The sequence below is a fragment of the Lissotriton vulgaris genome, chromosome 3_2 (genome assembly GCF_964263255.1).
Source record: "Lissotriton vulgaris chromosome 3_2, aLisVul1.2, whole genome shotgun sequence".
Classification (NCBI taxonomy): domain Eukaryota; kingdom Metazoa; phylum Chordata; class Amphibia; order Caudata; family Salamandridae; genus Lissotriton; species Lissotriton vulgaris.
The window spans coordinates 161,530,707-161,557,279 of NC_141690.1; the positions used below are offsets into that span (position 1 = coordinate 161,530,707).

A 26,573-nucleotide genomic window follows, 5' to 3' on the forward strand; every position below is an offset into this window, starting at 1 on the left:
CAATGTAAATCAGGACATCCAAAAATTCAGCGGAGGTAGCTGAAATATTCGCAGTGAATTTAAGGTTCCTATTGTTCACATTGATTTCATTGACAAAGTCAGCTGCCAGAGCTTGTGATCCCTTCCAGACGATAAAAATATCGTCAATGAATCTCCAGTAGGCTAGTAAGTGGGGGAGCCAGTGAGCATGACTGACGCCAAGAACATGCTTCTCCCACCAGCCAACATGCAAGCATGAATAGCTGGGGGAGAAGCATGAACCCATTGCCACCCGCGTTCCTGGTGATAGAATTCTCTGCCAAACTGGAAATAGTTATTAAAGAGGCAAATACGTATCATGTCCAATAACATGAGATTGTGGTCCCTCATAGTTGCCTCCCGGGAATCTAGAAAGAACTGAACAGCTTCCAAACCCTGAAGATGGTTGATGCTGGTATAAAGTGCTTCAATATCCATCACCTGGAAACATAACTCAGGACCCCACGTGATGCAATTAATCTTTCCCAAAAAATCAGTGGTGTCTTTAAGAAAGGAAGGGAGAGAAATCATATGGGGCTGAAGAAAAAAATCAACATATTTTGAAATGTTCTCATTCATGCTGCCCTGTGCTGAAATGATAGGACGACCTGGGACTGAGGTAGTGCACTTGTGGATTTTGGATAACAAATAAAACAAAGGTGTGATAGGGTGCAATACATTCAAGAATTTAGATTCCTCTTTAGTTAATAAACCACATCTGAATCAGGCATTAATATCTTTTCTGGTTTTAACATGACTATTCAGCATTGCAAATTTGGTGGTTTTAGAGTAACAAAGGGGATCATCGAGTTGGCGGGCTGCCTCTATAACATAATCACTTTTTGCCCACAGTACGGTGTTTCCCCACTTGTCAGCACTCTTCACAACTATCTGGTTGTTACGCTGGATCTTTTTAACAAGTTTAGTGTACTGCATATTGTTGAAATCACATTGTTTCTTCTTTCCCAGTATCGTCCTATTCAAAGTCTTAAGTTCCGTGATGACCCTGTCACTGAAGACATCAACAGCATCTTTAGGCATCAGTGGCATGAATGTTGACTTTCCCCGAAAGGCCGTAGACGGTGATCGATTGACTGTAACAATTTGGCTGACTGTAGGTTCATTTTGTGAACTTTCTTCATTCGCTAAGGAAATAAGGGTTTGTAAACCCTGCAGATTCCTGACTGAAAGTGCTTCCTCTGCTGATGGAGTTGCCTGTTCTGTGTCACACCTATTTGGATTTTCTGGATGTAATAGGAAGTATTTTTGTAATTTGATTTTCCTAATGAATTTAAACACATCAATCCGTGTCTGGACATAGGAAAAGTTATTAGGTGGACAATAGGACAAGCCTAAAGATAGAAGCTGCTCTTCCGCCTTAGAAAGTACAAAGTCAGTCAAATTGATTACTGTATTGTCTTGTACCTGAGTTATTTGTTCCAATTTCTGCACGTTCTGCCCCTCCCTCCACCTCTTTTTGGCAGCTCGTTTCCTGCGCCGACGTTTTTGGCTGCTGGTTTGCCTGCTTGTGGAGGATTGTTCCGTGAGCGGAGAGAATACCTCCGGTCCTCGCTTACAGAATTTAGTTCATCAACTACTGAGAAGGTTGCCAGATCGGAGGACCCTGCATCTGCAGAAGGTGTACTGTCTTCAGAGCCTGTAAAGGAGGCTACTGATAAATTATCATCGTTAGTTGTACCAGCAGCAGTGGTTTGTACATTGGAACTAGAGGAAACACTTGGTTTATGTTGGAGAGACATTGCCTTCCTTTTGCATGAATCATACTTCCGGGAGAATGTAAAAATACGTCCTGTAGCATAATCTTGCTTATCTCTAGCAAATTTATGTATTTTGCGTTCTTGAATAGTCTGTTCCAATTTCGCCAAGCGTTGGTCAATTTCCTTTCTGGTGTTAACTATCAAATCAGTTTCACCTGTCGCCTCTAGCAGAGCATTAATTTTGTCAATTTCAATCAATAGCGCTTCTCTGTCAGTATGGGCATATTTAATCAAAATCTGTAGCATGTTTCTTGATGATTGTACATTATTTTCTGCCCATTCCTGTAGCATTTTGGGGTCCGGGTTTTCATAGGTGGGAACAATCATAACTCGTAAGCCCCGGGGTACACGATTAGCCTCAATATATTTTTCTAGAGATTTATTCTCCCACCACTTAGATAACTCACTATGGAGTAGCTTCTCCAGAGTCTTTAAAAGATCCTTCGTACTATTATTAGTGCTGGTAGTACGATTCTCTTGAGTAGTTTCTGATGTGGTAATTGGCAGGTTCCCATATAGAGCCTCCGCTGCCGTCTCCCTACTCCTTAGCGCCTCACTGGAAAACATGTTCTGCAGGAGTTGTCAGCGGTTTCACAGTATACCGCTTCACTGCTGGTTTGGCTGTGTTAATTGAGGAAACAAGCCCAAAAACCTGCTAAACTCAAAACAAATGCAAAAGGCAAAGGCGCACCTCCGGTGCCCTACCGGCTTCCGCCTCCAAACGCCAAAGAAAGTCAGCCGACCTCTCTGGCTGCGAAGCTCCACACCGGGTCCGGTCGCCGATAGCACGCCAGCAAATGCCTCAGTTGTTGAGTTGCGGGGGGCACGGCAAAAATACCTAAACAGTATAAGTTCCAAAACGCCAGAAGCGTAGTCGGATTGCCAAACTCCGTGCCTCCAAGCAATGGGCGGGTCCACGAAAACCGGAAGCAATCCACTCCCGGCAAAACAGGCTCCCAACCGCCCTAGATGCGGTTCAAGCGGGCGCAGACCTCCAAAGCCTTTGCTCGAAAATATGATGGTAAATCATCAGCCAGCACAGGAATTCAATGTCAGCAGTGCATTTTATTATGCAGAAAGTGCAAGAGCAAATGCCCTCCTTGGCGCGTTTCGCTCCGCGGACGGAGCTTGGTCACATGACGCGTCAGGAGTAGGCGGTGAGTTAAATCATGATTAAAAGCCCAAGCGCCTAAAGAAACAGGTCGCAAGGGTAATATAACAGTGTAAACAAGCAATCAATTAAATGTGATGACAAACATCAAAGTATATCATGTAAATACATGTACCAGAAAATAAATCAGAGCATAGTGCTCAAACAGGCCAAGTGTAACATATTACAAAATATAAAAGCGAGTTCATAATAAATAAGATAAACCCTCTTTGTATATCTAATGAGAGGAAATGGTGATGTAAACAAACCGTCCCCCCGTCACATCACAGAGGAAAAATGATGCAAACCCCCCAAAAAATGAAATATTTATATATACATTCTCGCTCCAAGGTTATCCACCATTGAGTAGCACACGAGCAGCAGCTTGATTTATGCGTAGGTGAGGACGGGAATCTGCTTGCAGATGCCGCTCCGTAATGGATCTGCCCGACGCGTTTCCAAGCTCCATATGCTTCTCTTCAGGGGCTTTAACGTAAGCGGCGTGCATGACCGCCAACCAACTTCTCCATTTTCCATATGCCACACCCACCAATGGGAGGCTCAGATGAGACTGTGCGTTATGGGAAATGTGGTGTGGAAAGCACAAATCAAGTCCTGTATGGACCCCGCAAGAGTGCCCGTCCTCAATTCCATGTACGGCTGCTGCTTCACTGCCGTGACCCCCAAGGCTAGCGGGGTGGTGCCTGCTCTGCGGCTGGACGGCCGCATATAAATTCTCGCTCCAAGGTTATCCACCATTGAGTAGCACACGAGCAGCAGCTTGATTTATGCGTAGGTGAGGACGGGAATCCGCTTGCAGATGCCGCTCCGTAATGGATCTGCCCGACGCGTTTCGAAACTCCATATGCTTCCCTTCAGGGGCTTTAACGTAAGCGGCGTGCATGACCGCCAACCAACTTCTCCATTTTCCATATGCCACACCCACCAATGGGAGGCTCAGATGAGACTGTGCGTTATGGGAAGTGTGGTGTGGAAAGCACAAATCAAGTCCTGTATGGACCCCGCAAGAGTGCCCGTCCTCGGTTCCATGTACGGCTGCTGCTTCACTGCCGTGACCCCCAAGGCTAGCGGGGTGGTGCCTGCTCTGCGGCTGGACGGCCGCATATAAATTCTCGCTCCAAGGTTGTCCACCATTGAGTAGCACACGAGCAGCAGCTTGATTTATGCATATGTGAGGACAGGAATCCGCTTGAAGATGCCGCTCCGTAATGGATCTGCCCGACGCGCTTCGAAGCTCCATATGCTTCTCTTCAGGAGCTTTAACGTAAGCGGCGCGCATGACCGCCAACCAACTTCTCCATTTTCCATATGCCACACCCACCAATGGGAGGCTCAGATGAGACTGTGCGTTATAGGAAGTGTGGTGTGGAAAGCACAAATTGAGTCCTGTATGGACCCCGCAAGAGTGCCCGTCCTCGATTCCATGTATGGCTGCTGCTTCACTGCCGTGACCCCCAAGGCTAGCGGGGTGGTGCCTGCTCTGCTGCTGGACGGCCGCATATAAATTCTCGCTCCAAGGTTGTCCACCATTGAGTAGCACATGAGCAGCAGCTTGATTTATGCGTAGGTGAGGACGGGAATCCGCTTGCAGATGCCGCTCCGTAATGGAACTGCCCGACGCGTTTCCAAGCTCCATATGCTTCTCTTCAGGGGCTTTAACGTAAGCGGCGTGCATGACCGCCAACCAACTTCTCCATTTTCCATATGCCACACCCACCAACGGGAGGCTCAGATGAGTCTGTGCGTTATGGGAAGTGTGGTGTGGAAAGCACAAATCAAGTCCTGTATGGACCCCGCAAGAGTGCCCGTCCTCGATTCCATGTACGGCTGCTGCTTCACTGCCGTGACCCCCAAAGCTAGCATGGTGGTGCCTGCTCTGCAGCTGGACGGCCGCATATAAATTCTCGCTCCAAGGTTGTCCACCATTGAGTAGCACACAAGCAGCAGCTTGATTTATGCGTATGTGAGGACGGGAATCCGTTGGCAGATGCGCTCCGTAATGGATCTGCCCGACGCGTTTCCAAGCTCCATATGCTTCTCTTCAGGGGCTTTAACGTAAGCGGCGTGCGTGACCGCCAACCAACTTCTCCATTTTCCAAATGCCACACCCACCAATGGGAGGCTCAGATGAGACTGTGCGTTATGGGAAGTGTGGTGTGGAAAGCACAAATCAAGTCCTGTATGGACCCCGCAAGAGTGCACGTCCTCGATTCCATGTACGACTGCTGCTTCACTGCCGTGACCCCCAAGGCTAGCGGGGTGGTGCCTGCTCTACGGCTGGACGGCCGCATATAAATTCTCGCTCCAAAGTTGTCCACCATTGAGTAGCACACGAGCAGCAGCTTGATTTATGCATAGGTGAGGACGGGAATCCGCTTGCAGATGCCGCTCCGTAATGGATCTGCCCGACGCGTTTCGAAGCTCCATATGCTTCTCTTCAGGGGCTTAAACGTAAGCGGCGTGCATGACCGCCAACCAACTTCTCCATTTTCCATATGCCACACCCACCAATGGGAGGCTCAGATGAGACTGTGCGTTATGGGAGTGTGGTGTGGAAAGCACAAATTAAGTCCTGTATGGACCCCGCAAGAGTGTCCGTCCTCGATTCCATGTACGGCTGCTGCTTCACTGCCGTGACCCCCAAGGCTAGCGGGGTGGTGCCTGCTCTGCGGCTGGATGGCTGCATATAAATTCTTGCTCCAAGGTTGTCCACCATTGAGTAGCACACGAGCAGCAGCTTGATTTATGCATATGTGAGGACAGGAATCCGCTTGAAGATGCCGCTCCGTAATGGATCTGCCCGACGCGTTTCGAAGCTCCATATGCTTCTCCTAAGGGGCTTTAACGTAAGCGGCGTGCATGACCGCCAACCAACTTCTCCATTTTCCATATGCCACACCCACCAATGGGAGGCTCAGATGAGACTGTGCGTTATGGGAAGTGTGGTGTGGAAAGCACAAATCAAGCTGCTGCTCGTGTGCTACTCAATGGTGGACAACCTTGGAGCAAGAATTTATATGTACATATATACACACAAAGTTCTTTAAAGAAAGACAAAGTGGCATTCCATCTGCAGTGCACTATTGTATTGTGCATAACAACAACAACATGTTTCGGCTTGAGGGAAGTCTTACCTTCTTCTCGAAATGTTCTTACCATCCACATACCCATTGAGGTAACTTGGAACCAAGCAACATACAACAATCCAGTAAAATGTGGACAAATAACAGACATTATTAAAAACTGGATCAGAGGCCTTGCTATATGCTGGCCAAAGGCTGCCCAAAGACACAGTACTAGGAGCCTTCCCACACAGAACAGCATCTTGCAATAGGCTCTTCCACACAGCTCTCCTAACCTGACAGAGAATTAAACTCTGCTTGATGTTTCAGTTGGAGCCAGTGCACAAGTTTAAGTAAAGGAGTCACCTGGGCACTTAATAAAACATAATTGCTTTGTTTTGTGCATATTTAGGATTACAGAGTTATGCAGTGTATAGTCTTGCAACTATAGCAAATGAAAATTGCAGCTTTTCGTCACTACAGTAGCATGAGTAGTTGCTGGTCCAGATAATTGCTCAGAATCTTTACACTATGGCTAGTTAGTTGAGTTGGCCTGGAACGTCATGTAAAAAAACACAGACGTGGAAATGGGACTGCCGCCCACGGTATTGAAAATGTTTGGTTTTCTACCACTGAGTGCTAATGTGCCTTCTACCATTAACCAAGGGGCCGCAGACAAACACAAATAGAGTTTTTCCTTCCTCTTGATTCCCTCTTCCAGATGAACCGTAATTTAAATATTTATTTATTTATTGTATTTATTTATTTAATTAATTAATTTATTTATTTATTTAAACTTATAAGGCGCACAGCTACCCGCAGTGGGTTTCCCGGCGCTGAGGGACAGACTAAAGAAGAAAAGAACTGCCGAGCAAACTACTCGAAAGAACTGCTCTGATCACTGCTCAAAAAGCCAGGTTTTTATTCCCCTGCGGAAGCGAAAAAGATCCATATCTAACTTCAGGGTCACGGGCAAGGCATTCCAAAACTTAGTACCTAGATGAGAAAAAGAGCGGCCGCCCATCTTCACCAACTTAAATCTAGGAACAATGAAATTGCCTTTTCCCGAGGATCTCAAACAACGGCTAGGCTTATAAGCCTGAATAAGACCCTGCAGGTACTTTGGGGCTGAGCCCTGTTTAATCTTAAAAATGTGGCATAAATCTTTAAATTTAATTCTGCCCGTTATTCTCAGCCAATGCAGGTCGCGGAGGGCTTGAGAGGCAGATGTTCTTCGAGGGACATTACGTAAAAGCAGTGTGGCCGCATTCTGAACAACCTGAAGTTTATTCACTGTTGTTGAATCAGCACCAAGGTAGAGAACATTACCATAGTCCAGGCCGGAAACTACTAATGCCTGGACCACCGTCCTCTGTGTCGAGGTAGGGAGCATCCACAGAATTTTTTTAAGCCATCTTAAGGTGGCAAAACAGATGGAGGCCATCCTAACAGCTTGTTTCCGCATTGTAAGCTTTTCGTCCACGAGGAATCCGAGATTGCGAACCTGAGCAACGGGTTGAGGGGTAGGGCTCATGCTCTCGGGCCAATGTTGAGGACCTCATAGATCTTTGCCCTTGCCCAGGATCACAACCTTGGTCTTATCCCCATTAAGCTTGAGGAAATTTCTCTGCATCCACTCAGTCAAACCCTGCTTCAAAGCCGAGATGTCATTACCTTCCGTATTAGAAAGGGAGAAAATAATTTGCGTATCATCGGCGTAAGAAAATAAAGTAAGACCGGCTTCCTCTACAATAGTGGCAAGGGGTCTAACATAGATGTTAAATAGTAATGAACTGAGGAGAGACCCCTGGGGAACGCCATACGCCGATGAACAGATTATAGAGGATGCTTTAGTTGAGAAAACTTGAAAAGTACGACCACATAAAAAAGAGGCTATCCAAGCCAAGGCAGAGCCCTCAACACCCAGAGATTGAAGAGTTACGAGAAGGATGGAATGAGACACGGTATAGAACGCGGCACTTAAGTCTAAAAGAATGAGTGCAGATGTTTCCCCACGATCGATAACATGCCGTAAACTCTCAGTAACTCCTAAAAGTGTGGTCTCAGTGGAATGGTGCGCTCTAAAGCCAGATTGAGATGGATGCAGGAAGCCCGAACTCTCTACCAGGAGAGTCAGCTGTGAGTTGATATGCCTTTCTAAGATCTTAGAGAAAATGGGCAACAGCGAGATGGGCCTAAAGTTGGATAAATTGGAGACATCAGCTCCAAGCTTTTTTAAGCAGAGGAATAATCATCGCATGTTTCCACTCCTGTGGAACATGTGACTCTATCAAGGAGGAGTTAAGAAGTTTCATTACAATACGACGAGAGTCCAGATCAAGTTGTTTAAAGATCTTAGCCGGTAGAGGGTCGCAAGGGGAGCCAGATTTAATCGTCAAAAAGTGTCCAGTCAGTAAGTTTGGCTGCCAGGGGAGGCAGACTATTATGGACAGGCACTGTCATAGACGATAATTCCTCATTCAAAGGTGAGGGATTCAAGGAATCATAAATGCGTTCCACCTTAGCAATGAAGAACTCTGTGATGGAATTACATTGTGCCTCATCCAAAACAGGAGGGGCAGGAATAGAATCTGCGCCTGTCAGTTTTTTTTACCACCGAGAAAAGAGTACGAGGACAGTCCTGCGCATGTGTTACGGTGTTGGCAATATAAGCCGCTCTAGCCATTTTACATTGTTTGTGGTAGTCTCTAAGAGCTTCCTTATAGGCCACCTTACGAGATGGAGAATAAGAGCATCTCCATTTCCTCTCGAGGGCCTTACATTGAGACTTCATGGTCTTTAAATTTTCCGAGAACCATGCCACAGGATGACGGTGGGGCAGAAAATGCTTAGGTACCAATGGAACAAGTTTGTCAACAGCAGCACTCAACCATTTGGAGACCGCAGCCTCCAGCACCAACAGAGACGAGTCAACATCCGGTGAGGTATCAGACAAGTGCGAGTTAAGCTCAGTGATATTAAGCTTGCCCCAACAACGTAGACTCTCTCCTGTATCACCACCACCAGTTGCCATAGTCTTAGTACAAGGGAGAGAGAACTGAACTGCGGAATGATCAGACCATTTCAGAGGGCGAGCAGCTTATTCACAATCATACGGGAGATTAGAAAGGACAGGGTCCAATAGGTGCCCTGCAGAATGCGTAGGCCCTGAATTGCGCAACAGAATGTTAAGAGCTTCTAAATCAGCTAAGGTTTTACCCCCTTCTTAGCTGATTTAGAAATATATAGGTGTATAGGTGACAATCCAACCCACTTGCCATACAAATACCCTTGCCATAAGTAACATGCAACATATGGGGGCCATTGGTTGAGCCCGGAGGAACGCCAGGGCTGAGCATCCTGGTCTGGAATATAATGTGCCAGACCCAACACAACCCCAACTTCTTCATATTCCAGATTCGACTTACTAGCTGCAGGGAAGTGCCAATAAACAAAAGAAACATGTGCCCTTGATGTGAGTTTACATCTGGTTGTTAACACTTTTGTAGTATAGTTGGGAGACTAATGTAGTACATGATGCACTAAAGCACTGCCAAGGTGTATACATCGAGGTTACATTTTGCAAGTATCCTTAACTGTGATCTGTCCACTAACTTCATAAACAGAGGATCTGAAACAGAGGAACTGGGAGGGGGAACGTGAACACTCGCCCTTGGCAAGTTTTCCCCTCTCTAGTATGGGGATAATGAATCTGTGTGTGTGTTGTAAATCAAAATGCCATATTTTTTACTTTATTTGAAATGTCACACAGCATATTGTGTTACTGTCTTGATAATTGTAGTTATTTAGTGCCAAACTAATTGACCCATGACCAGTCCCCCTTCAGCCAAGGATTTATTACTGTGTCCAAAGCTCTGTGTGAGAACTGGATGAGCGCTGAAATTAATATCACCTGCTGCATCAGACTAAGAAATGGTCTATTTGCACTGATTTCATCTCTGTCGCAACAGTTTTGTGGTGGGACAGATGTGGCATACTTTCTGACAATATGAACATTAGAACCAGGGAAATACTGTTCACGGATTAGCACAATTTAGAAAATACGTTCTCAGTCGAATGTGCGACCCTTGAACACTCTTGCTTCTTGATAGCAATGGATTTCTCTCCAGAATGAGCACGTGGGGAACAGATGGGGGGTTGAGGGGGAATGGAAATTTCTGGTCGGGAATCAACAGCCTTTGCAGTGATGCCTTTTATCATGATGCAACTACACAGCGGTCGCCACTTTTTAGGCCGATCCTGAGTCGGTGACCATGCACTGCGAGACTTGCTGTAGTGTAGTATGGAAGAGAAGCCCCGCCCACTCTCCCCCCATATTTTTCATTGCCTTGTGTCTTTTTCCTTCATAAATGCTGGCTTCTGAATCAATAATTGGCTTGTTAGTCCCTCCTTGTCTTCATTTGTAACCTGGGACTGAACTGAGGTGGCGAAGTGAGCTAAAGAATGATGATGGATTCAACCCAGATCTGGGACTGTGGGCGAGTTTTAGCGCTCCGTCCACCATCTCCTTGTGTTTGCTTTGTTCGCCCTAAGTTGGCAGGGTATGCCTAGACATGGGTCCCTTGCTCACTTTTCCAATGGATTCAAGCTAGCCTCGCCGATGAATGGTGTTACCCAGAAACCGGTCCCAGGATGCTTGTTTCCGGTTCAGAGAAAACCTGGCTGGGCAGTTCGGGCTGGACTGTTCTGATGAGGCACAGGGTGAAGAATGATTTGCATATAGCTGGGTCTGAACTGAGGTGGCGAAGTGAGCTAAAGAATGATGGTGGATTCAACCCAGATCTGTGACTAGGGGTGAGTGTCTGAAAAGTTTAAGCGCTTCGTCTATCATCTCCTTGTGCTTGCTTTGTTCGCCCTAAGTTGGCAGGGTATGGCCAGGCGTGGGTCCCTTGCTCACTTTGCCACTGGATTCAACCTAGCCTGGCTGATGATGGGTGTTACCCAGAAACCGGACCCTGGATGCTTGTTTCCGGTTCAGAGAAAACCTGGCTGGGCAGTTCGGGCTCGACTGTTCCCATGAGGCACAGGGTCAAGACTGATTTGCATATAGCTGGGTCTGAACTGAGGTGGCGAATTGAGCTAAAGGATGATGATGGATTCATCCTAGATCTGTGACTGGAGGTGAGTGTCTGAAAAGATTTAGCGCTCCGTCCATCATCTCCTTGTTTTTACTTCATTTGCAACCTACAAAGGCTACTGGCCCCTTTACCTTGGTTGTTACACTGACGTCTTTTTAAGACTTTTTTTTTGTAAGTACTACTTTCTTAAATGTGTTTTTACTACTGCAGGCACGATATGCTTCCTGCAACATTCAGCGTGTGATGCACACTTTCATTTTAAAAGCAGCCCGTCACTTGTTTCATATATGCATGGGCGCTGCGCGTGATCATGCATCATCACGGCATCCACTTAATTTAATATGCATGTGCGCTGCACGTGATGTTGCACTTTACTCATTTTATCATTGGTTTTTTTTTATTAGTTCCCCCTTAAGGAGTGGGTGTAAAATGGTACAGCTTAGTAGCCCGAAAAGACACTATAAACAGCGCGCAATGTGCACTTTCATTTTATAAGCAGCTCGTCACATGTTTAATATATGCATGATCACAGCGCCCGCTTAATTTGATATGCACGAGCGCCGTGTGACACAGCAACAGGAGAAGCTGACTGCTTGCTGCAGCGACAGGCCAGCTCTGGAGCAGAAGTGCAGTGAAGCGGTCTGCCTATGAAAAGATAGCAGCCCAGAGCGCATCATAAAGAAACTAAACCAGGAGCGCTGACTTCAGCGCCTGTGTCTCGTATGCTGACATATAAAGCAGATTACGAAAGCAAGTGCTCTCTCAACGGAGGCTGGACAGCCAGTAAACTACAAGCAGGCAGGATGCAGTTTTATTTACTGAGGGCCGCTATTGTGAAACTTAAAGTGCACATGCGGCGCTGAAACTAAAAACAACATTGAATGAGGGGAGCGCTAGAACTGCTGGGGCAGTGAAGGAATGTATTGATTAACATAAAAAGTAAATAGACCCGTAAACAGACCCAGTCCTGCTCTTCTCATGACCCTGCTGCCGGAAGTTTTTCAGCCAGGACACCGCGCAATGTGGGCAGAAATCATTGCTGTGGAGAGACATTTAAAAACCAGCTGAAGCAGGGCATGTTGTATCTACAGCAAAAGGAACTCATTAAAGCAAGAGAAGATCTGATGTAATGGCCAGAGCTGCCGACTTTGGAACTAGAGAACCAGGTTTGAGTCTCGGCATAGGTCAACATCGAGTAATTCTGGGCAAATCACTTAATCTCCCCGTGTCTATAAAAAATAAATATGTCCTGTGTAACCTAACTAGTGTTTGTGTAAAGTGCTCCAACCTTCAGGTCGAGTTTGTGCTATACAAACCTGCAAAAAGAACAAAACAAAAAAAACTACTACAGGCCAAATGTTCCACACAGCATTGTAAACCCTAGAACAGGTGGGGCACGGGGGAAGACGCCAGGGAGTTGCCTGGTGACTCCCCAATCACCTACAATAGGGCTTGATTTGTTCAAAAATATTTATTTATTATTGTTTATAGAAACCTCCATAAATGAAAAGTACTTTTTTGAGAGCTCTCTTTTTGGAGTCGAGCAGCTGAGACACAGAGGATAGGCAAAGAAGGGAATCTTATAAAGTCAGCTTTGTAAATTCTGAATGGTCACCTGGTCTAGGTTACTGTCAGTTTACCTGCAACGAATGTCAGACTGGTGGCTCTGGTGGTGGTAGGGCTGGGGAACTGCCCAGTACGTGTACGGCATCACACACTGCTTCCTCTGATGGGCTGAAAGTGCCAGCAAAGTGTGAGTAATTAACAAGTCATGTTGGACCAGTGCCAACGAGGAGCTTGAAGGGTAGGGGTAGGTTCAGTCAGATATTACTGTCTCTTAGGGCTGGGGACGAGTCAGTCACATGACAGCCTCTGATTTAGAGAGTTTGCTTTGAGGAATGGCAAGACATATCATTTTCCAGTAGACCATTATCCGGGAAGTCCATCGACCATGAAAAATTATAATAGTTAATAATTTTGTCATAGTCATTTAATCGTTAATGTAGGTAAGAAATGCTGATCGTCCCGGCTGGAACTTATACCTGTAATAGCATAGCAAGGTTGCAGTAGGTCCAATGCACAAGAGGAAAATTAGCCTTCTTCTGACAGTTTGGTAGTAAAAGCCATCTATGTCTGGAGTCCATTGGTTCGCTCACGCCCCTGAGGCCCGGTGCCACTGCTCCTTCAGCAAAATTGACAGCTACACTACTGAATACCTTTTAATGAAGTTTACGCATGTTTCTCAAAAGAAGATAGTGACCACAGGGATCTATTTCAGCTGTGTAAAGACCTGCTGTAACAAACAAGCTCACTACACCACTGGATTCAAGCTAGCCTGGCTGATGATGGGTGATGCCCTGAAACCGGTCCTAGGATGCTTGTTTCAGGTCCAGGGAGGACCTGGCTGGACTGTTCCCACAAGGAACAGGGTCAAGACTGATTTGCAAATGGCTGGGTCCAAACTGGGGTGGGGAAGTGAGCAAAAGAATGATGGCTTAAACCCAGATCCTTGTGACTGGGGATGAATGTTTGCATTATCCAGCATTCCGTCCACCAATTGTTCGTTTTGCAGTACGTTTACGTCATCACACAGTGCTTCCTCTAATGGGCTGAATGAGGAGCTTGGAGGGTAGGGGTAGGTTCAGTCAGATATTACTGTCTCTTTAGGGCTGGGGACAAATCAGCGACATGACAGCCTCTGATTTAGAGATTTTGCTTTGATAAATTGCAAGACATATCATTTTCCAGAAGACTATTATCCGGGGAGTCCATCGACCATGAAAAATGATAATAGTTAATAATTCAGTGGCAGTCATTTAATAGTTAATGTAAGTAAGCCATGCTGATTCATCCCTGCTGGAACTTATACGTGTCATAGCATAGCAAGGTTGCAAAAGGTCCAATGCACAAGAGAAAAATGGGCCTTCCTCTGATAGTTTGGTAGTCAAAGCCATGTATGTTTGGAGTCCAGTGGTTCGCTCACACCCCTGAGCCCCGGTGCCGCTGCACCATTATTGATAGCTACACTTCTGAATACCTTTTAATGCAGTTTACAGATGTTTCTCCAAAAAAGAAAGTGACCCCAGGGATCTATTCAAGCTGTGTAAAGACCTGCTGTAACAAACAAGCATTTGCATTGCAATATGTCTCGCATTTACGCAAGTATGAGCAATTGGCATTGTAAATTACATGACTTTTATTTATATTTTGATTTTTAAAACATAAATAAAAGGCATTGTCATTTTCGATGAAAATAGCTTAAACCTGTGTAAATGTGAGACCTATTAGTGGAGAAATGTGGCTCAATGGTTAGAGCGGCAGACCCTGATGCAGAGGTCTAGCCTGGGACCAGGGTTCAATTCCCAGCCTCGGCGGGTCTTGGGCTCAAAAATTCCATGGACCTGATAATTCTCGCCTCGGTGCCTATTCCAATCATGGAGTCCCACTCTGCAACTCTGGGCAATAGCTTGCTTAATCTCCACAACTGCCCCCACAACGCTAAGGATGCCTGCCTCCACCTTGGGGGTGCCCAGGAGTGGACCTCTCACAGGGAAAGCCAGGATGGGTTCCACAGCGGTATTTGTACAAGCGCCTTGAGACCCTTGCGGGTGAGTAGTGCGCTATACAAGTATCAATTTATTGCATTGCAAATGTTTGTTTGTTATAGTTACTTAGTTGTAGTTAGATCAGAGTCTCCATAGCAAGATCCTCTTTTATTTTGCTAATAACTTTAGCGCCATTTCTTGGAGGGTCTTGGAGCAAACACAAGGACAACAGATGGTAGGAGGAAGTTTGGGGCTGGGAGCAAGCACATAAACCACAGAGGGTTTCCCAAATGAAATTGCATGGGGAAATTGCGTTTTGGGGCCCCTGTTTTTCTCTGCCCCTGCTTGACAGATCACCCTGAACCTTTCCAGGAAGGAGCGGAGGAGCATGAACTTTTTTTTCAAGAAGAGTCATCAAACAGCACCAAAGTTATTACCAAAACAGAAAATCTATTTCCTATGCTAACTAGGTCTTAACTATTACTGCATAGTGGTGGGCACCACTGTGTAATATATGTGTGTGTGTGTGTAATGTAGAGTAATATATAAAATGTACATTAATATTAGTTTAAAAATATTTATTTTGACTATAGTAAATTAAAATACAAATATGTTTTGAAGTACAATGTCTTTTTTTTTATTTCCAACTAAATTGAAATAATTATTTTTTATTATGTATTAATCAACTACACGCACCACTCGCATTGTACCTAGCAGACAACCCAGTGCAGCGTCAGTCATCACTTAATATACAAACAATAAAGTGCCTTGCAAGTTTAAAGCACTTAGGCATAGATGCATCAAGCGATATTGCGATCGCAATCGCTGCGAAACAGCGATTGCGATTGCAATTTCCGTTCCCGCAGTGCATCAAGTACAAAAGCTGCAAATAGCGAATTCGCAAAAAAAAGAATCGCAAAACCATTTGGTAACCCCCATTGCAATTCCTTAACAGCGATTACCCACACATTTAGCGAAATGAATAGCAAATTCACAAACAAATAGCGAATTCGCTAATAAATCGCTATTCCCATTCATCATAAATCGCTAATTGCGAAATACCACAAATCGCTAAATACGAGTCGCAATTTAAGGAGAAGCAAAACCAGGCGGTAACTATGAAGTCCAATTGGTAAAAAAAAAATGGCAAACAAGAAACAGGTGTTGGGTAAATCAAACACACTTAAGGAGACTCAGTAGGAGCATGAGGAAAGTCACAATTCCAGGTCTCTACATCGTGGCAAGGCGGCTGAGGCTCTAGACTGCAGCCCAGAACCGACGTAGGATCCAGGAGCGCATCTTCCGGCTGCGGATTACACTCCTGGGCCAGACTGAAGAGGAGATCTACTCCAAATACAGGCTCATTGGGGCAATGATTACGAAGCTCATCAGAGACCTTGACCCCCTGATGCAGCACCCAACACGGATGACCAATGCCGTGTCCACCCGTGTCCAGGTCCTGTGCTGCCTGCACCTCCTGCCCTCCGTCAGCTTCCAGGGTATAGTCGCATATGCAGGGGGCATCTCACAGAGCACACTGTCACGCTGCCTACAGACTTTCCTGGACGCCATGCTGAGCCGTATACACCACTACATCACCTTCCCAACAACTCAACAGGACTTAATGCAAACAAAACTGGACTTCTATCACACCACCCATTTTCCCCATGTAATTGGCTGTATTGACTGCACCCACATTCACATCTGTCCACCCTCAGAGACCGAATACATGTACCGGAACCGCAAGTCATACCACTCCTTCAACATCCAGATGGTCTGCAATGCCAAGACCATCATCACAGACATTGTGGCACAATACCCGGGGAGCACGCATAATTTGTTCATCTTCCCTCACAGCGGCATACACACCTGCTTGGCCAGGGGTGAATTGTGAGAGGGACATCTCGTAGGTAAGTACACATGCACACATACAGTATGTTAAGACCATGTTGCTGCGCATCACAGGCACTGACCCTCTGCTCCTCCCTTCAGGTGACAGCACCTATGGCCTCCTTAAATACCTCCTCACCCCATACCTCAACCCTGCTACACCACAGGAACGGCGGTACAATGCTGCGCATATACACACCAGAAATGTGATAGAGCGGACATTTGGCATGTTAAAGAGTCGATTCTGCATCGTCCACAAGACTGGCAGGGCCCTCAAATACCGGCCTGAGGTCTGCCTCCGCATCGTGGCCTTGTGTGCCATACTCTATAATATTGCAACCAAGCGGAGAATACCTGTGGAGGTGTCTGGTAGTGAGTCGGAGGGGGACAACCTGCTACCCGCACATGTGCATCATGCACACGGGGAGAGTCCTGCTGAAGGACACAGGCGCCGCGCCAACATCACACTGAACTATTTCTAGTACACCCATACCCCTCACACAACACTGCACGCATGCATGCCACATAAATGATTTACATGAGGAAGATTTGTGTTCAAAATAAAGCTTTTGTTTAATTAACAAACTCTCGATGTGCTTTAAATATGCTAACATTGGCGCTACTGCATTGAGACATACAGGCTCTTGTATCCTGAGCAGGCGTGCGTGGTTACCTCACCTTGGCACTGCCGGAAATGTACTGTCACTGGCGCCTCCTACCGGGCGAACCCTGTCGCCTCTTAACCTACACGTTGGGAGTGTCCTGCCGTGATGCAGCGTTGGGCCGGGAACTGCGGCGCCTTTCTGGTTGCACCGGCACAGACAGGCTGCTGAGGCTAGATGTCCCCTTACTGGCATCACCCCCATCCCCTTGCATGGCCATGGCCGGCCCCCTGTTGGCTCTCCACAGAGGGGGTGACCTGCTCGAGGGCCTTTGCAACATCTGTGCAGCATTGTGCCATCTGTTTCTGCATGGCCAGTGACCTGCGTGACAGCTGGGAGGTGGCGTTCCCAATCAGGTGGTTTGAGCATGTGTAGGCTAAAAGCCGTGTCAGCAGCTGCCTGTGGCATCTGCGTGTGATGTCCTGGTGATGTCCTGCTCCGCCACCATCAGTTGGTTGCTCTCCTTAACGGCTGCGGTTAGCTCCTGCACACTTTCAGTGATTTGGCTAATGTTGCGTGCAGTTTTGTAGAGCTGCAGCTGCATTGCTGCCATGTGCTGTGCCTGCTTGCAGTGCACTGCAAGCATCCGAGCCTCAATACTAAGGCCTGGGGTATGTGCCTGTTGCTCCATGTCTGCTGGGGTGGCCACAGAGCGCTGCTGCCTCAACCTGCTGCTTGCTTGGAACCGCACAGTTGCTGTGCTTCGTGCCTGCCTCCTGGGTGGGGGTGGGATCTGCTCCACTGCCATGCGTGCCAACTGGTGTGGTTGTGCTCCTCCTATGGCTGCAGGGGTGGCCCTGTGTCTTGGGTAAGGTGCTGGTCCAGGTGCTGGATGGCTCTCTCCCTCCGTCTCATCAGGTGTCTCCGCAATGTGGAGTGCCTCGCTGTCAGACGTCTCAGCATTTGCAGCACCTGTGATGTGAATGAGTGCATGATTAATGATATGATTCAGGCACCTGAGATGTAGCAACATGCATGTAGGCTTCCATTCCCTGACTGGCTTTAGGGGTATGTTTCACTTGACTATTCTGACTGTGTGTGGCTATCAGGGCACATTGTCACACTACAGGTCCCACAATTCATTTGGACATGTGGGAGGGGCAGTGACTGGATTACTGGGGTTACATATATGGCTTCCTCTGGGGGCATGGGCATTGGTAGGGGACAGGGTCGCAGTTGCATGGCTCTTACCTTGTGATTGTTGTGTGGCGCGGGAGGTGTCCAGTTGAGTGACCCCCACACAGGCTGCAGGGTTGATGGTGTCCTCCACCAGGTCCTCCATTGGTATGTTCTCGGGGACTGTGGAGTCACCTCCCCCCGTGGCCAGTCTCTCCCCCAGTCTCTCCGCAATGCGCTCCTTGGCACGGCCTCTGAGGTCGTACCACCTCTTTTTAAGGTTGTCAATGGACCTGTGCGTGACTCCCACTGCGTTGACCTTGGACCTGCTGCGCAGCCAGATGCGCCTTTTGGTAGCCTCGGGCACTCTCCGGGACAGCTTCCCAAACAGCTGGTCATGGTCCCTGCTGACTCCCTCTATCAAGTACTCCAGTTCTTTTTCAGAAAACTTGTTTTTGCGCTTCCTGGCTGTTTCACTGGGTCCTGCAGCTTCCTGGGACACTGTGATATCAATATGTGTCCTGTATTGGGACTACAGGGTGTGTCTTCTGGAGCTCAGTGGTCTGCCTCCTCCTCTATCCAGCTCTATGATCCAAATGAAGCATGGAGCAGGCTTCTTCCTGGTAGTGATGTCATCATTGTGCTCAAAATGGGACTTCCCGTTTTTGCGATCTCACAATCTGCTATTTGCTATTTGCGATTTCGGTATTTGCGAAATCGCAATTTGGGGTTGGAAAACAACCGATTCTGCGATTATATAGTGCTTTTGGCAAATTCGCATATGCCAATAGCGGCTGGTTGCGAATCGCAGATACTTACCGATTTTGGTGATGCATCCCATTCTGCGAATTCTGAATAGCGATTCGGTATTTTTCAATATTTAGGATTCGGAGAGTCGGTGCTTCATGCATCTGGGGGTTTATTACGCTCAGCTCACCTTTGAAGGCGGCCGCCGTTTCACCTGCAGTAAAGGTAGAGCCCCATTGCGTAGCTCGGCTGAAGGCTTCCCTGGAATTAATTGGTGAATTCTGAAGTTTTCTTAAGGTCACCGGGGGCATGTACTTTTGACACCTCGTTGTCCTATCCTGGTGGCCCCCTAGGATTAATGGTTGACGCATTGCTGAGAATGGGCTTTCGCACTTTACTTAACGGAGAAACCTTTGTGGTTAAATCAGTAAACAAGAGTAAGTCTGTAAATTAATCTCCAAAATGTTTTTCTCTTAACCCCACTGTAGCCCTTGTTCTGATCAATGGCGTACTCTTATTTTAGTTGGGTTCTAACGTACTTTACCTCAGGTCTCGTACAAAGGCACAATTAACTTCCAACTCCAGTAACTCGTTTCTAAGATGACTGCAGCAGTCACTCATCTTTTGCGCAGACTGCACGGGTGGCGCGAGCCTCTGTTCTGTAAATCCTAAGTAACGGACGCTAGGGCGTCGCTCTGGTAGGTGTTTATCTGCCAAAACTCAGTTTGCCACAGACAAAAACGTTATGCAGTTGTGGGGGAAGGGGGTGATGTTGAATACAATTATACCCGGTTAGCTACACGTGTCAGCAAATCAGTACAAGAGAACCTCTCTCTGTTCTCAAAAACAACTGCTGTGCTAGTTTAAGTCAAGGTGCCCACCTGCCGCTTTCTGCTTATATGCATTTCAAGGGCAAGTGTTTTACAGAGATAACAAAACAATCTACATTCAGGCTGCGATTTAAGTCACAGTTTTTAGAGTTCCATATTTCCTAACTTAAATATGTTAAACAATTCTGGGACTGTCGCCACTCACCCTCACAGTCCCACCCCTCGCACCCTCACAGTCCCACCCCTAGCACCCTCACAGCCCCACCCCTCTGTGGCTGCGCACCCTCACAGCCCCATCCCCTGCATTACTACTGCTTTCACTCTGCGGTGTCTCTTCCCATCCTCCTCTCATGCTCTGTTCCTCTCAGCCCCCCCTCACATTGTCACCCCGGCATCACCACAAACCATCTGCCCAGCGACACTCCCTCCCTGCATTCTACCAGCCTCACATCTTCACCGTGTGCAGCCTCTCTGTCCCTTGGACCTCACATCTCCCACTCCTCCGTCACTCACCCTTTGCCCCACCCCACCAGCTGTCTCACCCCACCCTGTCATACCTCCCAGCCTCGCTTTGCCCCCCTCTCACCTCACCCTCACAGTCTTATCCCTCACCTGTCAAGAGCCTGCACGCTTTCACCCACCACTCTCCCCTCACAGTCTCGCTTCCTTCTCATCGTCTCTCGCACCCCTGCATCCGCTCGCCCCGTGCCTCACCCTACCCTCATTTCACCACCCTTGCAGTGTCACTGTGCATCATCCCTGCCCATCCTATCTCCCCCTTTCTTAATCCCTCCCTGTGTCTCACCCCACCCTCACACCCTGAATCACCCCCCCCGCAGACTTCCAGCGCTTGGCCCCAATCATGCTGAACGCTGGCAGTGTTTGCTGCATCTCGTGATTAACCCCTTCGCGCCCTCGTCCTACCTGTCGGTACTGCTGGGAGCCATGCCTGCCCTCCTCCGTAGCAGATTCCTCACTCTGTCTTAAACATCTGGCCCAGTACTCAGCACCACTGCCTTGCACCTACCCACGGGGGGCAAGGGCACCCCAATGCCAGAGGAGCCAGCTTTTGGGACCTTATAAGTATTTCGTTATGCAGCACAATATCCTTGGTGCACCAACATTAACTGTTGCATAGTTACACACTTATAAGGTCCCAAAGGCGAGACCTATTGGCTATGCCAATGCTTGGAGGAGTTTTATATAGTACGAACTTGTGAACTAGACCCAAAGGTATCAGAGTGCTTTATATGAGCACCAGTTATGTTTCAGACAGACACATTCTTTTTTGTTAATCACGGGGAGATTAAGTGATTTGCCCAGAATCACAGAATGTTGGGCGTCCCTGCTGAGACTGGAACCCGGTTCCCCAGCTCCGAGGTCGACCACCCTAGCCGTTAGGCCACATTCTCTCCTTGTGTTAAAACTGTTATCTCACTCTTCTTCCTTGTGCCCAAACATTACAAAAGGCAAAGTTAGACAATAAACATCATACACAGGCCCTTGCATTTTTCACACTGACTACATTCCACATACTGCTTCAGATTCACCACACTTGACTCACTGCATCATGCAGCATCACAGTATCAGACTCACACCTTTACCATGACACCATCACATTCACTCCCAAGACACTCAGACCATTACTCTGACCCATATGACTACCCCAGGATGCTTTGCATACAAAAACAAATTCCTTTTCCCAGCTCTAGAATGTGCTTAGACAGCTATCTGGAGGTCTGGCACTAACTTCAAGTATATCACCCCGCAGCCAGGCATTATTCATCCACCTGTGTTTGCACGTCTAGCTTTAACTTGACTGAAGGCCCAGCCAAATGAAAGGAGCTGGGACAGGGCGTGCACAACTATAATGCTCATGTATCAAAATCTTTCAATCAATACAAACAATAATTTATTCATCTGAAAACCAGTGATGGTTCCAATTCTTTATCTTTTTAAGTTGTAAACTTAGTAAATGTTCATTATAATATCTTTGTCAATGAAATAGAAGTACAAAAATCAATGGAAATCTTTCTTCAACATAAAATATATTCTCAATCATTCTCTCTCAACATAATGTTATAAGATTTCCATACATCTTAATATCTGCTGATAGAAAATATGCCTAATGCATTTCGGGACTTGGGTCCCTTCTTCAGGGTACAATCTAAAATCAAGAAATAAACTTAGTTAATGATGATAGAACTTAATTATCATTACAGTGTAGTTCGATCATAGTGGGGTTCACTACCTTGATTATATGTGGCTTTTGTGGTGAAACATGATGGTTTACAATGTACTAAGTGAAAACAGTGTGTTGATACCGTAAAAAACACACCTTGTGATTTATCATGCAAAAGAATACCTGTGCTCAGAATCCACTGTCAACGCGTCTGTGTGTATTCAAATAATTTCTACACCCAGTGCTTTAAATGGGCCGGTACATCTTCCGCCTGCTCCCCACCGAAACAAGAAAGACAGTCACCCATGCACTAGTCACTAGCCGACTAGATTATGGAAACACCCTTTACGCCGGAACCACAGAAAAAACTCCAACGCATCCAAAACGCCTCAGCCAGACTCATACTGGACATCCCCCATCAAGCTCACATCTCCGGGCACCTGAAAGATTTCCACTGGCTTCCCGTTAACAAGAGAATAACATTCCGTCTCCTCACCCACGCACACAAGGCCCTCTACGACCTAGGACCCGAATGCCTCAACAAACGACTGTCCTTCTACACACCCACCCGCCAACTACGTTCATCCAATCAAGCCCTCGCCGCTATTCCGCGCATCAATAGATCCACCATTGGGAGGAAGATCTTTCTCCTACTTAGCGGCCAAAACCTGGCATTCTCTCTCTCCCCACTCACCTCCGACTTACACAGAACCACCTATCCTTTAGAAAACAGCTAAAAACCTGGCTATTCGATAAGTAATGCACCCACCCTCCCTCAAGCGCCCTGAGACCCTCTGGGTGAGTAGTGCGCTATACAAATTACTGAACTTGAACTTGAACACCGGTACTGAGTACAGGCACTTCTCAGATTTATCACTCTGAGTACCCACACTTCTCTACTGCCGTAGAGAGTACCGGTACTCATGAAAAGTGAGGCTCATTGCCTATGCTGGTGAGCCGGGTGTGGAACGTGTGTCTGGCAGCCAAGTTACCGCTTCTCCAGCCCACCCCCCCGATCTGAGCCCCTGCTGAGCTATTCAGAAGGGCTCATTTGAATAATGTCTGGCTGCTCACAATCACGCTGGTCTTGACAGAGCAGGGTACGTTCAGGCCCGTGCTGTCAATTCCAGTCACACTATCCTGCGAATTTGTGCAAAAAAGTGTCCGATGACAGAGGTTTCAGAGGGAGTGATCAAAAAGAAGATACAAGGAGTCACAACTTTCATGGAGAACCTGATGAGGCAATGAACGTTAGATTGATAGTGTACATGTTATGGATGGATGAGTGAACAAGGGTGGATGAATGAATAGATGGATGGATGAGACACGAGATATCTTCTGAGGAGGGTCATGATGATTTGCTTCATTTGCTTATTGCATTAAGAGCTTTGGTGTGACATGGGGGTATTTTCAGTTTCTTCCTACTCATGTGCTGAAAAAAGATATGGTTTTGTGCCAAACAATAGCAATTAACAGTATGGCATTAAGAAGGTGCATCTATTGCAAAAAAAGGAAATGTTAACTTATTATAGCATTTCTCTTTTATTTTGTGTAATGAGTTAACTTGCTTTGTTAATATAAACACATTTCCCATGTGTTTTGGTGTGTGCTGCAACTAATATTGAAGTCATGAAGTATACTCATGTCTTGTCTTTAGCCGCGCTTCTAGCCCCACCCCTCTCTACACCTCTAGCTTATTTTAATGAGTACCTGCACTTATATTATCCCATTTAAAGCACTGACTATACCCCATAACCCAATACCTCCTAATGAGAAAATATACGGTTACCTTAATGCACAAGGTTCAACTCAAAATCTACAAAATAAGATACAATCAAAAACAGAAGGTCTGTGCTGTTCATCAAAATTATTGTGGCCAATAAAGTTTTCAATCACTAACTCACTGATCATCTGTACCTGCCGTTGTTTTCAGAATCGCATTTGTTAATCTTTCTTTCAGAATAATCAATGCAAATCTGTCAATACAAAATATGTATATCACACCTTTGTCATGACTTATTAGCAAAATCCTATTCGGGATCTTTCAATGCGTGTTTACCTATGGATTAACGGAATTCCTAATCCTCGTAACACTTGCACAAAAGGAGATTCATCTTTGCCTCCACAGAAACACGATTTTGAACTTTCGTGAACCTTATGTTCAAAGGTCAGCTATAGTCACTGTACTTGACAATGGATCCCGTCATATTAGAAGATCTGATATTGTTTACTCTGTATAAGTGTACTCCTCTCCTCTGTCTCCCAATCTCTGTTGGCACTTTAACACATAAGTGTGATGTTATCCGCGGTCCCTGAATACTCCGCCAGACGTTTATAAAATGTAAACGTGCATCACGCACCTATTCTACACCGTATTGTAAATGTAAATGTAAATGTAGTATACTTGTAAAGCGCACAGCTGCCCCAGCAACGGGACGTCCCGGCGCTGTATAACGCTGTGGAACCCTTCCTGACTCTCTCTGTGAGATGCCCCTCCTGGGCACCCCCAAGGTGAAGCCAGGCATCCCAGTGTTGTTGGGGCCGTTGTGGAGATTAAGCAAGCTATTGCCCAGAGTTGCAGCGTGGGACCCATGATTAGAGTAGGCACTGAGGCGAGAATTATCGAGCCTGCAGACATTGAGCCCAAGACCCTGCTGTGTCGGGAATTGAACCCTGGTCCCGGGCCTGATCTCTGCTTCAGAGTCTGCCGCTTCTAACCAGTGAGCCACACTCCTCCACATGCAACAGATTTTCTATTCTTCGTCCCCCTGTCTTAACGCATTGACCGTTGTTAACCGTAGATGCAACTCTATGGCCTTATAGGTTGCACTGATGAATCACTTATTGGGACGCCATACCTATAAACGCGTAATGGTAAACGCTACATTTAATGACAGCTAACTAACATTGGTGATGGACTACCGAAAGGGCTCCCTAGTTTGTCATATTGACCTGACAAGCCATGAAAACCATAAAATTAATGTGCAACAAAGTGAAAACCTTTGTAAGTGAATAGTGCATCTGTCGTAACTATTGGTGTTTTAGAAAACTGTGTATTCAAAAGCACATATGCTTTGGTACTTAACATCTACCATCTGATATCTGGTTTCAGGATTAATTACTGAATACTACTGATGATAGCTTAGTGATTATATCTAATATACGCGATGTAAATGGAGAGTCTGTGAATGAACCAGGATTGCTATATAACTCATGTTGTGCGGCGATGTTTACTCACTGAACCTCTATAACACTAAAGGAGATTTAACTTCAGTGATTCTATAAAAAAACACGCCATCTCGATTTTATCATTCAACCCTTTGGGGTTCAAGTTGTCTAGTCTAGTTGTTTGATCCAGTATACTTCACGCTGCAATAACTTTTTCGTGTTATCTATATCATGCTTTTTTGCCACTATTTCCAGCTGTGTATTTTAGAAGTCTGCACTTGCCACGTCCTGGGAGGTTTGTTTATGTCCTTTTATGGACTGCTACCGATCTTTTGAATTGGAAAAAAAGAGACGTTTATGGAGTGCTCTGAGCATGTAAACAATTCTTTTTATGAGATTATGTTATTCTCTGAATTAAGAAAATAGAAAATCCCAATTCCTTTGTGCACCTTTGCAGCTGTCAACGTATGACAGATTCTGCATGTTTGATCTTGGTCGCATGCACTGGGCAGTATCTGATGAAGCACTGGGCGGTAATGGACGGACAGGGAGAGTAAAGAAGAAACATCCCTGGTGGAGTCTCCTCCAGACTCAGCATTTCCTCCAGAAACCAGTGCATTTTCCTTACCAGTAAACTCTGAATTATGCCCTTTGTGGGAAGCGAGTCATCACAACTTAAAGCAAGGTCTCCTGCTGGATTTACACAGACCAGGGCAGTAAAGCTGCATCCCTGTCGCAGTGCCATTTGGCTGACATTGACAATGGAACACGCTGTACTGCTTCATCGGATTAAAAAGGGAGTTTGGCTATTACGTTTGACGGTGTCCTTACACCCCTGACTTCCTTAGAGGAACCGTAGGAGATTTAGATACTCGGGGTCACCCTTGAACATGTGTTTCCAGTTATTCGTGTCTGTCTGAAGTGGGAAGATCTTGGAGTCTGGTGTGGGAACGATGCTGTCTTTGTTTCTTCTCTACATCTTGTCCAAAAGCATGTTTCTCATTGTTACTGGGCTAACTCACATAGGTGGGAAAAAAGCTGGAGGAAATGTAGGGAGGAGGGTGTGGCCTAACGGCTAGGGCGGTCGACCTCGAAGCTGGGGAACCGGGTACGAGTCTCAGCAGGGAGGATCAACATCCTGTGATTCTGGGCAAATCACTTAATCTCCCTGTGTCTAACAAAAATGAATGAATGAATGAATGATGATGTACCACAACTGGTGCTCATGTAAGGACTCAGATACTTTCGGGTCTAGTTTGCACTAAATAAAACTCTAAAAAAAACAAAAATGTGCGTTAGGCTTAG

At 46.4% G+C, this 26,573-nt stretch overlaps 1 protein-coding gene across 1 annotated transcript in view; it reads left to right on the top strand.

Annotated features, from left to right (window-relative positions):
- The window catches only part of HTRA3 (HtrA serine peptidase 3), a 241,653-nt gene that overhangs the window by 84,932 nt on the left and 130,148 nt on the right, over nucleotides 1-26,573 (top strand). The gene's annotated exons all lie outside the window — the stretch shown is intronic.